The following is an 11,595-nucleotide window of genomic DNA, read 5'->3' as shown; positions in this document are numbered from 1 at the left end:
ATGTAACATGTTCCTCTGGTCTCCTGTTTTATCTCAGAGCGGTGTTGGATCCTAGAAGCCTGAAGAGAGTTGATTTTTCTTAAAAGAACACTTCGTAAGATGTGATGTGTACTTCTACAAGGAAGAATCTGGACATTTCTTTTTGAGAACTTTGCATCCACTGATGACCATGGTTAAGATTCATTATTTCATTGAGAGTTGCAAAATGGTAATATTCTAATTCTATCACTCATTCTTTCATTAGTTTAAATTCTCCTAAAAAAAGAGATTTCCTCTCAACCTACTACTTATCCTGAGGTACAGCTTATACACATAAAGTCAGGATCTGATGAATTCTTTCTCTTTATTTGCCACTTTAAAAAATGGTGGCATGGTTCTTACCAGTGAGGGTTTTTGCTGTGCTGGTTTTATTTGCTTGATTTTTGTTGTCTGAGTACAGGCTATGAGGCCAGACTGCCTGGGATCAGAATCCCAGCTTTGTCATGTGACTTTGAGTGAGACATTAACCTTTTCTGAACCTCACCTTTTTCCTTTGGAAATTGGGGATACTTAACGGAATCTTCATCACAGGGTCACTGTGAGGATTAAATAAGAATGTATACAGCTCTTGGAAAAATGCTTGGCATGTAATAAGCCCAATATAAGTGTTTGCTCTCACTAGTGTTACCATTGTTTTTAAGTGGGCTTGAGTGGATTCCAGGCAATGGGATTTTGTATAATGTCCCCAGGTGATTCTAACGTGAAGCCAGGGTGGAGAACCGCAAGTTTATAAGGTTTAAAGAGATAATGTCTACAAAGCAGGGGAGTGAAATTAGATTTGTGTTTTAAAGACAGCCCAGGGACTGACTCCTTGCTCCTTCCCTCACTAATAGTGTGAGGTTTGGCAAGTGAATTAACTTCTCTAAGCCTCAGTTTCTTCATCAGAAATAAGATTAATAATAGTGCAGGGCTCATACAGTGGCTGTGAGGATCAGTAATTCTGCACACCACCTGGCGCATAATAAGTGCTCAATAAGTTAGCTGGGATGTGTTGAAAAACTGCACCACAGGCCAGTCCAACACTCCTCTGCCTGCCACGTGGTGTTTCTCCACAGAACTAGTTTCTTCTGCCTTTTCGCCATTTCTTTTATTTTTTCTTTTTTTTGAGGAAGGTTAGCCCTGAGCTAATATCTGTGCCCAGCTTCCTCTATTTTATACTTGGGATGCCTGCCACAGCATGGGTAGAATAAGTGGTACATAGGTCTGTGCCTGGGATCCGAACCGGCCAACCCCGGGCTGTAGAAGCCAAGAGCTTGAACCTAATCACTACACCACCGAGCCGGCCCCTTGCCATTTCTTTATTCAAATAAAAAAAGCAAGCACTGTGAATTTGAGAAAAATATACTCTGCACAAACAGCTGTAATAGAAAGGAATCCAGGCTCAGTGCAATGAACAGCTATGTAAACACACTCCGGTAGCTCATAGTAGAACATTTTAATTTCAATGATATTTTCAAAGGGAGAATCTTCAAATTGGCTAAGCACATAAACAAAGGCCATTTGAACAGCTCTGTGCCCAAGTCCAGATGAATTTTCTGTTCTCTTGTTTGTACTTCCTGCCTTGTCAGACATCTTGTCCCTCTTCCTCTTGCACAGCTTTCAGTCATTTATTTCTGTTCTCTACACACCATAAATTTGGGCATTTCAATGGAGAGGCTGTGCTTTAAAAAGAAGGTATTTTGTTTTTCCAATATCCTAATTTGTCATCCATAAAGACTACAGACAAGATAGTCTTTAAGAGACAGATGCTAAGGGATGAATTATTGATTAAACCATAAATAAGTTGGAAGATGAAATGCATTTGCCAAATCAGTTTGTTTTTTTTAATCTTTTCCAAACTTTTCATCCTGCAACCCTAGAGATACGTCAACAATAGAGAAAAATGCTACACACACAGGTAGGACCAACTGGGGTATTCAGAGGGCATATTTTTCAAGGCAGCAGTTCCCAAAATTTCCAACACTGAGATACCCTTCCATGATTGCACCTCCCTATGGGTCCTGTGTTTGGAAAAACTGAACACACCAACCTGCATTTATCAATATTTAATTTATTTCCCCATTTTTTATTAATGAAAGTCATCTATAACTGCTGACCAGAACATCCAATCAGGATGAGACCAGCTGGGTTATCACACTGAATTGCTATAATTCCAGCTAAAGGCAAGACAATATTTGGATTGAAACCATCTTTAGTCTGACAACAGGCAGTATGTTTTCTCCCCAGCCCTGAAGAATGGGGGGTAACAATCTTGACCTTCAGGACCCTTAAATCTTTGGTTTCAACCTATGCTAGGCAGAATAATGGCCCCTCAAAGATGTCCAGGTCCTATCCCCCAGAACATGTGAATACGTTAAGTTTAATGACAAAGGGGAATTAACGTTGCAAATGGTTACTAATCAGCTGATTTTGAGGAGTATCCTGGATGACCCAGGTGGGCCCAGTGTAATCCCAAGGGTCCTTAGATGTGCAATGGGAGACGGAAGACTAAGTGTCCAAGTGATGTGATTGGATATGATATGAGAAAGACTCACTGGCTTTGAAGATGGAGGGGGCCAGGAGCCAAGGAATGTGAACAAATTCTAGCTGGAACAGGCAAGAAAATGGATTCTCTTTTAAAGCTTCCTGCAAAGAATGGGGCCCTGCTGACACCTTGCCTTTAGCCCCATGAGACCCATTTTAGACTTCCTTCCTCCTCCTCCAGAATTCTAAGATAATATACTTGTATTATTTTAAACCACTAGGTTGTGGCAATTTGTTACAGTAGGCGAGAAAACTACTTTATAACCTCTTTCCCCAAATTATTGACCTCTACTCCCCTTATGGGCACTGCGCTCTCGCCCAAGTGACCTCCTCAATGGTCCCTGGGCATGCTTTTCTACCTACTTCTGGGTCTTTGTTTATGCTCTCCCTCATTAGGACATCATGGCATCTCATATCAGCAGAGGCAAATCTTTCCATCTTTCAGGATGTAGCAGCTCAGATGGCTCCTCTCCCGCAGGCTCCATCATTCCTGGCATCTGTCGGATGATGCAGTTTCTCCCTCCTTTGAGCTCCTGTGGTGCTGGAGCTCTTTCTTCTGGCACTCACTACAGTCTCTCCCGGACTAGAGTTATTTGTGCACATTCCATATCTGCTCTACCGGATACGAAGTTCCTTGACGACACGGCTAGTGTTTGATTCATCTCTAAATCTTCTACGATACCTAGCTCAATACGTTTATGTCCTATGAACTTAACATATAATCGTAGCCCTTTAGATCTGTGTACATGTACATATAAGCATGTGAGTACATACGTATATGTATCTGTGTCTATATGTATATGCATATATGCAAATAACCTTATAGAACAAAAATACGTCCTCACAGAAATACGAGAAAAAAGAAAACTAAAGTTTTTCACCAGCTGACACACAACTGTTAAGCATCCCAGGCACTTCTATGCTTTAGGAACAGCGTGAGCTGTTGTCATTTGTCATTTCACAAAACGATGGTTGAAGAATGGATTAGTATGGGGGAGTTTATTCCTTGATTGAAGAGATGGGTATTAAAAGTGGAGAGCTGTACCTGAGACACCTCTAGGTTCATGCAAAGGATCTAATAAAGAGGAATGTGAGGTCCATGAGCAATAGTAAGGAGGTCTTGAGCCAACAGCCTAGTTTTTCATTTTATTTGGGATCCAGCCACCAGAAAAGAATGAAAAACATTTTTTCTCATACAGATGTTGATCAATATCTTTCTTTCTAGAAGGAAAACAAGAATGAAATTAAACAAGCCACAACATCGGATGGCTGATGGCACATTTGGCTTGTACATGTGCAAGACAAGGCCATTCTTTAAAAAAAAAAAATTGACGATTTTGTCTCCAAGATAAGCAGGCATCTCTGTGGCACCATAATTTCCAGTTCTGTGAAAATACAAAATTGTTGTTGTTAATATTTTGCCTATTAAAGAAATAACTTTAGCTATTTTTTAGCTTTTGTCCTTCTGAAATAAACATTAGATCCAAGAATACACATCCCTCCAAAGATTATTCTAACTCTGGTACGTTTTTAGTTCTTTTCTTCTCAGACTCAGGAAATGATAGATCATGGAAGCATCTTTAATTATTAGTATTTACTGGCTGTTTACTACATGCTAGACATTATGCTAAGTGCTTTATAGATTCTCTGCCATTTAAAACTAACAGTCCTGTGGGGTGAACATAATTATTTTCATTTTAAAGTTTAGGTAGCTGAGCTCTACAGAGTTTAGGTTCTTGCACAAGATCTCATCACCAATAAGGGGCATAGACTCAATTCACCCCAAGGTCTTTGCATCCCTAAGCCCATGTTTTTTACTTCAGTGCCATCCCACCCGCTCTGTGGGCTACTTACCAGAGAGAGGAGGCAGCTACATCCCTCTTGTACACAGCTGTCAGCTTCTGACCTTAGATATTAGAATTCTAAGGGACTCCAGAGCAGGACTTTTCAAATTTTGAACAACAATCCATATGAAGAATCATGTTTACCATTTGGTCACAGAACATGCTCACACACACACACCATGAAATAATATCATTACTACTTGATATGTCCTCTGATATCTGATGTGGGGTTGGCGAGCCAAAGAGTTGAAAGAAAGATTTCTTGGACTCTCAAGGTCTGGCAGTAGTGCTCTTTTAGTTAGAGAATAGTGTGGAATAGCATGGGGACAGGACCCGTGGGCAGCCAGAGCTGCTGCTGCTGGCATGGGGACAAGACCCATGGGCAGTCAGAGCTGCTGCTCCTGCAGCAAACATGGGTTGAGAGTAGGGCTAAATTTAAGGCATAGGTATGTGAGTTATCTCTTTACAAGACAAAGGAAAGAATATGTTAAAAAAGTTGGTAAAATGGTATCAGTGCAGGTGGGGTCTGGTTATTGGGTGATCTTATAACTTTTAGATAAGAATCAAACCAGATTAAGTAAATGGCAGAAGCCACCATCTTAAATATTATCTTCAACTAAAGACAAAGGAGGATGTTGGTGGTGGGGGGAGACAGCTACATGAGGTTACCAGAAAAGCACAACAAACAAGACATAAGTCCTTGCCTTCCCCATTAAGAGTTTCTAGAGATAAGGCCATCCTGCCTTCCTCCGGGGGCAGAGAGGGAGACACTCCCAGAGATGGAGACTTCCTTCACAAATGCAAATGTCTCACCAAAGGGCAAGCAAATTCCACTCCTCGGAGCCTCCTGCTCATCTGCAGTTTTAAACAGTAACCAACCTAAAATAACCCTCATCAATATCTTCCACTCTATTTCATTTTTTAAAAAATTTTGCTCAGGAAGCCCTAGATTGTTTTCACAATTCGCTAATAAGTCATTACCTTTATTTTGAAAAACACCGGACCAGTGCACAGGTAGTCCCTCTCACACAATTGCCTTTCTGAAGAGAACTCTGCCATCTTAGGCAAGTTATTTAATTTCTGAGTCCTCAGTTTTCTCATCTGCAAAATGGGGAGGTTGGACCAGATTTGTGATTCTTAATCCTGGCTGCAAGTTAGAAATATGTAGAGAGTTTTAAACATTTAGAAATATTTAGAGAGTCCAGGTTTTGCCCCAGAATTTGATTTAACTGTTTTGGAGTGGAGCCTCTATAGTGGTATTTTTTTTAAAACTCCCTAGGTTACTATGACGTGCCACCAGAGGTAGGAATAGCTGGACTAGATGACTGCTAAATTGTCATCCAGCCAAAAATTCTAGGTTATTTTAACATGGCGAGCAGGTTAGATTTTTAAACATTATTTTTTTTAGTTTATTTTGTAAGGAGAAAATGGCATTTACCCTGAGCAATATCCCTTACAATGCTTTTTACATTCTAGTTACGGAAGGAAATGGAGTTTCCCCCCAGGTATTCTGATTGTGTGTATCCAGGGTGGGGCCACACACTGCATTTTTAACAAACCCCTTAGGTGATTCCGATGGGCGTGGTCTCAGAAACACTGCACAGCATCTCAACAACCATTGATAGTTTCCTGGGTCCTGAGTGCCTGGCACCCGGCCTGTGGCAGGTGCTCTGAAATGCTTGCTAAATGGCGGCACCACCAATCTGCCCGTTACTCCACTGCCCTCTACCAGCTCCACGGCTTCAGGTCCATTTCCCTCCTCGCCTTGATCTCTTTTCTAACTTAGCCCAAATGAACAACCACATTCTCCTTTTTTCTCCCTCTCCAACTGCCGGAGTCAGTCCTGCTCCAGCAAGTCCAGGTTCCTGAGGGAGGCACGGAGTCAGCGCAGTGAAGGAAGAGATGTGAGACTTGAGTCGGTGCAATCAAGTCTCTCTTTACTGTGCACAAGTGTCGTTTATATATTTTTCAGGATTAGTACAGAAATAGCTCTACGAATGTTCTCAGAGAGATAAGGAAGTACAAAGCGGGCACAAGAATTTTTATTAGCATTTCATTCTATAGAGCATAAGGTTAATGATCGTCTTTTCCACAATTAACTATTATTTATTGTCTCTAAACTAAAGGAGATAGGTAGTTTAACATCTGTTGTAGTAGAATATGTTTAAATTTAACTTCTAAACTTTAAAGGGTATAGAAATGACTTCCTCTACTATTTTGGGACGAATATACATTGACGTCAGGGATGAGGTCTATTTGAATCTTCTGTTCTTCATGTATAGATTTATGGGTTCAGAAACAAAAGTAATTTATGGTAAAGTTAGATCAAAGCTGGAGAGAAGGTCCAGATATCCGGACAGGACACCATTCCGTCTGTTCACGTCCTGGGGGAGCTACCCCTGCCCCCATTGATCATCTAGTCATTGTTCAGAGGGTTAAAGTGAACAAAAAGCAACTCCCGGGTATCTTATCCCCAGGACTACATGCGTTCTCAGCGGGTAGTTAAAAATCTTTACATTCCCGCGCCCCTTAGGGGGTGAAAGCATTCCTTTGTCTTTCAGGGGGTAGGACTATTTGTCCCTTGAGCACACTGCCCCGAGAAAATATCATTTTGCTAGTAAGGCATCAGGCTGAAAAGCTAAGTTAAACTATAGAAAGCAGAAACAAGTATAGTTATAACCTTGATAGAAAGCATGCGTACATTTCAGAAAATATCAGGGGTGTCGGCCGGCCATTCTTCACCCAGCGGCGTCCCTGCGCCCCTCGGCCCTTCTCAGCCCGCACCCTGTCAGACGGCTGTATAGGCGTTGGTAACACGGCTCCCGGCATCCAACCATAATTTTGTTCTTAGATATTAAAATCACACTCAAATGGGTCACGAATACCCTGGAAGCAATTATATGGTGGTAGCTAAAACAATAGAACAAACTTGGAACAAATCTTTAATTCCTTTTAAGGAATATTTTTATAGTGCCAACTATGTGCCAATCACAATTGTAAGGGCTTTATAAATATTAGCTGAGTTGATGTCCATCCATAATAATCCTATGATGTAGGTGCTATCATCCTTCTATTTTAAGGATTAGGATCCCGAATCCCACTGTATTTTTGTAGCACTGATTTTACTCAATGTTTTAAAGAGCATTATTATTTTTTTTATAAAACAAATAATGATGCTGTACAGAGTTGAGCACAGAATTTCAGTTAGTATTTTAAAATGAGGCATGAAATAAATTTAGTTTTTGTGGTCGGCTGCTGCAGGCAGACCTCCCATAGGTAGAGGTCCAGTTTCCTCCACCATTAGAAATGTTTCAGTGGGGGGGCCTGCCCAGTGGTGCAGCGGTTAAGTGCACAGGTTCCACTTCAGCAGCCCAGGGTTCCCCGCTTTGGATCCCGGGTGTGGACATGGCACTGCTTGGCACACCATGCTGTGGTAGGCGTCCCACATATAACATAGAGGAAGATGGGCACGGATGTTAGCTCAGGGCCAGTCTTCCTCAGCAAAAAGAGGAGGATTGGCAGCAGTTAGCTCAGGGCTAATCTTCCTCAAAAAAGAAAGAAGTTTCAGTGGGAAAGTTTGAGAATGTGGTATTAAGGAATGACTTAAGTTAATTCACCCAATTTTCTTGAATAATCTTATATAATATGGCTTTCTTGTCTAAATTTGATCTCTAGCTATGAAAATTTAATGTATTGCCTAATAAACATTTTTTATTGAGTTAATATGCATTTGCCAATAAACTAGGAGACCAGTATAGCATTTGCCATTGACATAGCTACATAAATACCCTCACTTTGATGTGTAATCACTTATTTATGGGTCAATTAGGAAAGATATAATCCCCAAATGAAGATGACTTCATGTGCAAAGGAGTTTTTCTCCATTTTCGATGTCCATTCATTAACTGGCCCATCGGGTTGGTTTTATAGAGTCTTCCCTAATTCCAAGACTTTGCCTCCTCCGGATCTGGAAAACCAAGGCCTCCTGTCCTCTGTTTGCAAGTTCATCTCCACCTGGTCTGTGTCTGTGCTGCCAGCGTGGCTCGGAGCTTATTTCCCAACTTTGAAAGCAGGGCTCTTGGGTTGTTCCAAAGACCTGGCTTGTTTGAAAGACCTGGCTTCTATCTAGAACCACATTTCAGATTATCAGTGTCACATCTTCTTCCCTGTGCCTGGGTCCTTGTCAGTAGAACCCCAGCTGATTGGCAGGGGGGTGGGAGGTCTGAGAGTAGAGCCTAGTTGTACTCATTGTCATATGTCGTGGTGACCAGAGTTTTCTGTAGGAAGGGTATCTCAGAGTAACCAAAAAGTTCCTATAGATGAAAAAAAAATCCTCTTCTTTACAAAAGAACGTCATTTGAGAAATGTACAAGGAATGGTAAAATCAGAAAATCACCATTTTTCTACCTCTAATGAAATCACACAATTTTAAGCAAGAATCATCAGCAGATGCTAATACCATTAAGTGAAAAAATTGATGAGGAGCTGGAATATTGACAAGGTACCAATGCATCATTCACAGGATCCTTGCTGGCAGTGAGTGGGAAAACACAATTTTAAAATGTGGGCTTCCAACTGTCACCCTTGACTTGGCGATCGATTTTATAAATACTGGGAAACCAGCTTATATGCCTCCTGTTGTGGTACAATGTGAAGGGCACCACCTTACCTGTGAAGTATTTTACCAAAAATGTTTAACTTACATCCAGTCAAACCTTTTGAGCTAACATTCCCTCTATAGGCAATACAGAGGATGAAATAAAAGTTAAATGTCATCATGCAGAAATCATTAGAAACTTAGAAAGTGGAACATTCTACAGGAAAAATCTTTTCGAGTCAATGTCATGAAAAAAAGAAAGGTGTGTTTTGGGTTCTCTTCTAGATTAAAAGAGATTCACAGACACAATAACCAATGCAATGTGTGGTTCTTCAGTGGAGCCCAATTTGAAAGCTGTAGAAACCATTTTTGGGATTGAGTATCTGTCTTAGTCAATTTGGGCTGCGACAGCAAAGTACCATAGACTGAGTGGCTTATAAACAATAGAAATTTATTTCTCACAGTTCTGGAGGCTGGGCATCGGAGACCAGGGTGTCAGTGTAGTCTCATTCTGGTGAGGGCCCTGTTTTCCCCCATCTCTCATTGTATCCTCACATGGCAGAGAGCAGAAAGAAGCAATCTCTCGGGGCAGTCCGGTGGCATAGTGGTTAAATGTGCAGGCTCCGCTTTGGCGGCCCAGGGTTCACAGGTTCAGATCCCTGACGTGGACTTATACGCTGCTCATCAGGCCATGCTGTGGCAGCATCCCAGATACAAAAAGTAGAGGAAGATTGACAACAAATGTTAGCTCATGGACAGTCGTCCTCACCAAAAAAAAAAAAAGAAGAAGCAAGCTTGTCTCGTGACCCTTATAAGACCCTTATAAGGGCTCTAATCCCATTCATGAAGGCTCCATGCTCGTAACCTCATCTAATCCGAATTATCTCCCAAAAGCCTCACCTCCTAATACCATCACATTATGGGGTAGGGTCCCCCCATATGAAGTTTGGGGGGATAAAAACATTCAGTCCACAACAGTATCAGATGATGTCAGCAAGTTATTGTCAGTTTTGTTAGATGTGATGCTTGTCTTGTGCTTATGTAGGAAAATGTCCTTGTTTCCTACATATGAAATATTTAGGGATAGAACATTATGAAGTAATTTACTTTAAAATACTTTAGAAAAAAGATAAAGAAAATATGGCAAAATGTTAACAATGGTTATAAATTTAGGTTATGGCTACATGAGTGGGATTACATGATTCTTTTTATACTTTTATTTCTTTGGCAGTTTTCAAAGTGTGAAACTTACTGGAAATGCAAATTCTAGGGCCCCACTCTGGACTGACTGAATCAGAAACTCTGAGGGGAGATAGCAGCAGTGGGGTTTTAACAAGCCCACCAGGATATTCTGATGCACTCTCAAGAAAGTTTGAGAACCACTGCCTTAGGGTGCTGTGCAGTTAGGGAAGAGAGGATGGTAGGAAAAGGATCAATCTGGCAGTGTGACTGAATTACCGAGATGAAATATAAGATCAAAGACTACTTGCCAAAAATCAGTCTGTGCTGTGTAGACACAGGAGTGAGAAGTGAGATAAGAAGCCAAGCTCAGTAGGCCAGGTGTCAGCAGAGTCTGAGTGGCATCATTGCAGCATAACGGAGGGCACCTGTCTAGAGCCCAGATTAGATGTCACAGACCACATGGCCTGGTAGTGTCTCTTTTTCAGGAGGGGGCATCTGGCTCTGCCATAGCAGCTCCTGCAGGTCCTCTCATTCTTCTAAGATGGGCCCTTTCCTACAGATTTGAGTCCTTGCTCCTAACAATGTTCTTAAGTGTTGACAGAGGCTGCTCTGTTGAGTGACTATCTGCTCAGTTTCGAACGCTGTTTAGTCTCTACTCCCCGTTACTGTGCTCCGCTTGGCTGTGTCTTGGGATATTCTGTGACCCTGGGCCAGGATGCAAACACCTGGAGTAGAATACCTCCACTGCACACCATGCTCTGTGGGCTGGACTGGACACACCATCCCAGTGCCTCCCCCATGTTAGAGGAAGAAGCAGGCAATCATTGTTGGTCCATTTCATTCCACTTCGGTTAACTAGCAAATCTCAGGCTTGTCCCCAAATTATCTAACGAATATTAGCTCACATTTTGGGGCACAGATTATTTTAGTGCTCCATTAATAAATGGCTTCATTTATAAAATGTCACTAACAAACCTTTTCACTTACCCTAAGTATTTTATCTGACATTCTTTAGGATAATATTTCCCAAAACATGTTTTTAAAAGATGCTAAATATGAAAATAGTCAGAGGTTAAATAAACCTGGAAACTACTAGGTTAACCACATTTAATCAAGTTCATTTCTTGCAGAAATTCTCAAAGCCTCTCATCCATTAAAAGTCATTGTGAATTTCCACATGGGGCAATACCAGAATGAATCCTTCTGTAAGCATCCTTGCCCATAGAATGCATGACAAATAAAGATTATGGCTCAAAGGGACGTGTTCTAGAAATTGTTTCTTTAAAGATTAATGGGTAGTCTTGTGAAAAATTACATCTATAAATTAAGCATGCAGGGATAGAGGCCTTTCTTGAAGTTGGGGGAATGAGAATACTGTCTCTAGAGTTTACAGAAACAAAAACACAATAG

At 41.2% G+C, this 11,595-nt stretch overlaps 1 protein-coding gene and 1 long non-coding RNA gene across 16 annotated transcripts in view; one reads left to right on the top strand and one right to left on the bottom strand.

The window, feature by feature from the left end:
• LOC106836851 (uncharacterized) overlaps positions 1 to 11,518 on the top strand; it is a 30,622-nt gene extending 19,104 nt beyond the window's left edge. For both annotated transcript variants that reach the window (XR_011496854.1, XR_001399475.3), the window contains one exon: positions 38 to 11,518. This is a non-coding gene — a long non-coding RNA (uncharacterized lncRNA). The remainder of the gene's footprint in view (positions 1 to 37) is intronic.
• Positions 3,694 to 11,595, bottom strand: part of PCED1B (PC-esterase domain containing 1B) — a 34,467-nt gene continuing 26,565 nt past the window's right edge. For 9 of the 14 annotated variants that reach the window (XR_011496839.1, XR_011496842.1, XR_011496838.1 and 6 more), the window contains one exon: positions 9,434 to 9,697. The gene's annotated coding sequence lies outside the window, so the exon portion shown is untranslated. Of the gene's footprint in view, positions 9,698 to 11,595 lie in introns of all 14 variants that reach the window. The other 5 variants (XR_011496847.1, XR_011496851.1, XR_011496850.1 and 2 more) reach the window with 2 other exon arrangements.

The sequence above is a fragment of the Equus asinus genome, chromosome 22 (genome assembly GCF_041296235.1).
Source record: "Equus asinus isolate D_3611 breed Donkey chromosome 22, EquAss-T2T_v2, whole genome shotgun sequence".
Taxonomy (NCBI): Eukaryota; Metazoa; Chordata; class Mammalia; order Perissodactyla; family Equidae; genus Equus; species Equus asinus.
This window is presented reverse-complemented; position numbering and strand designations above follow the sequence as displayed.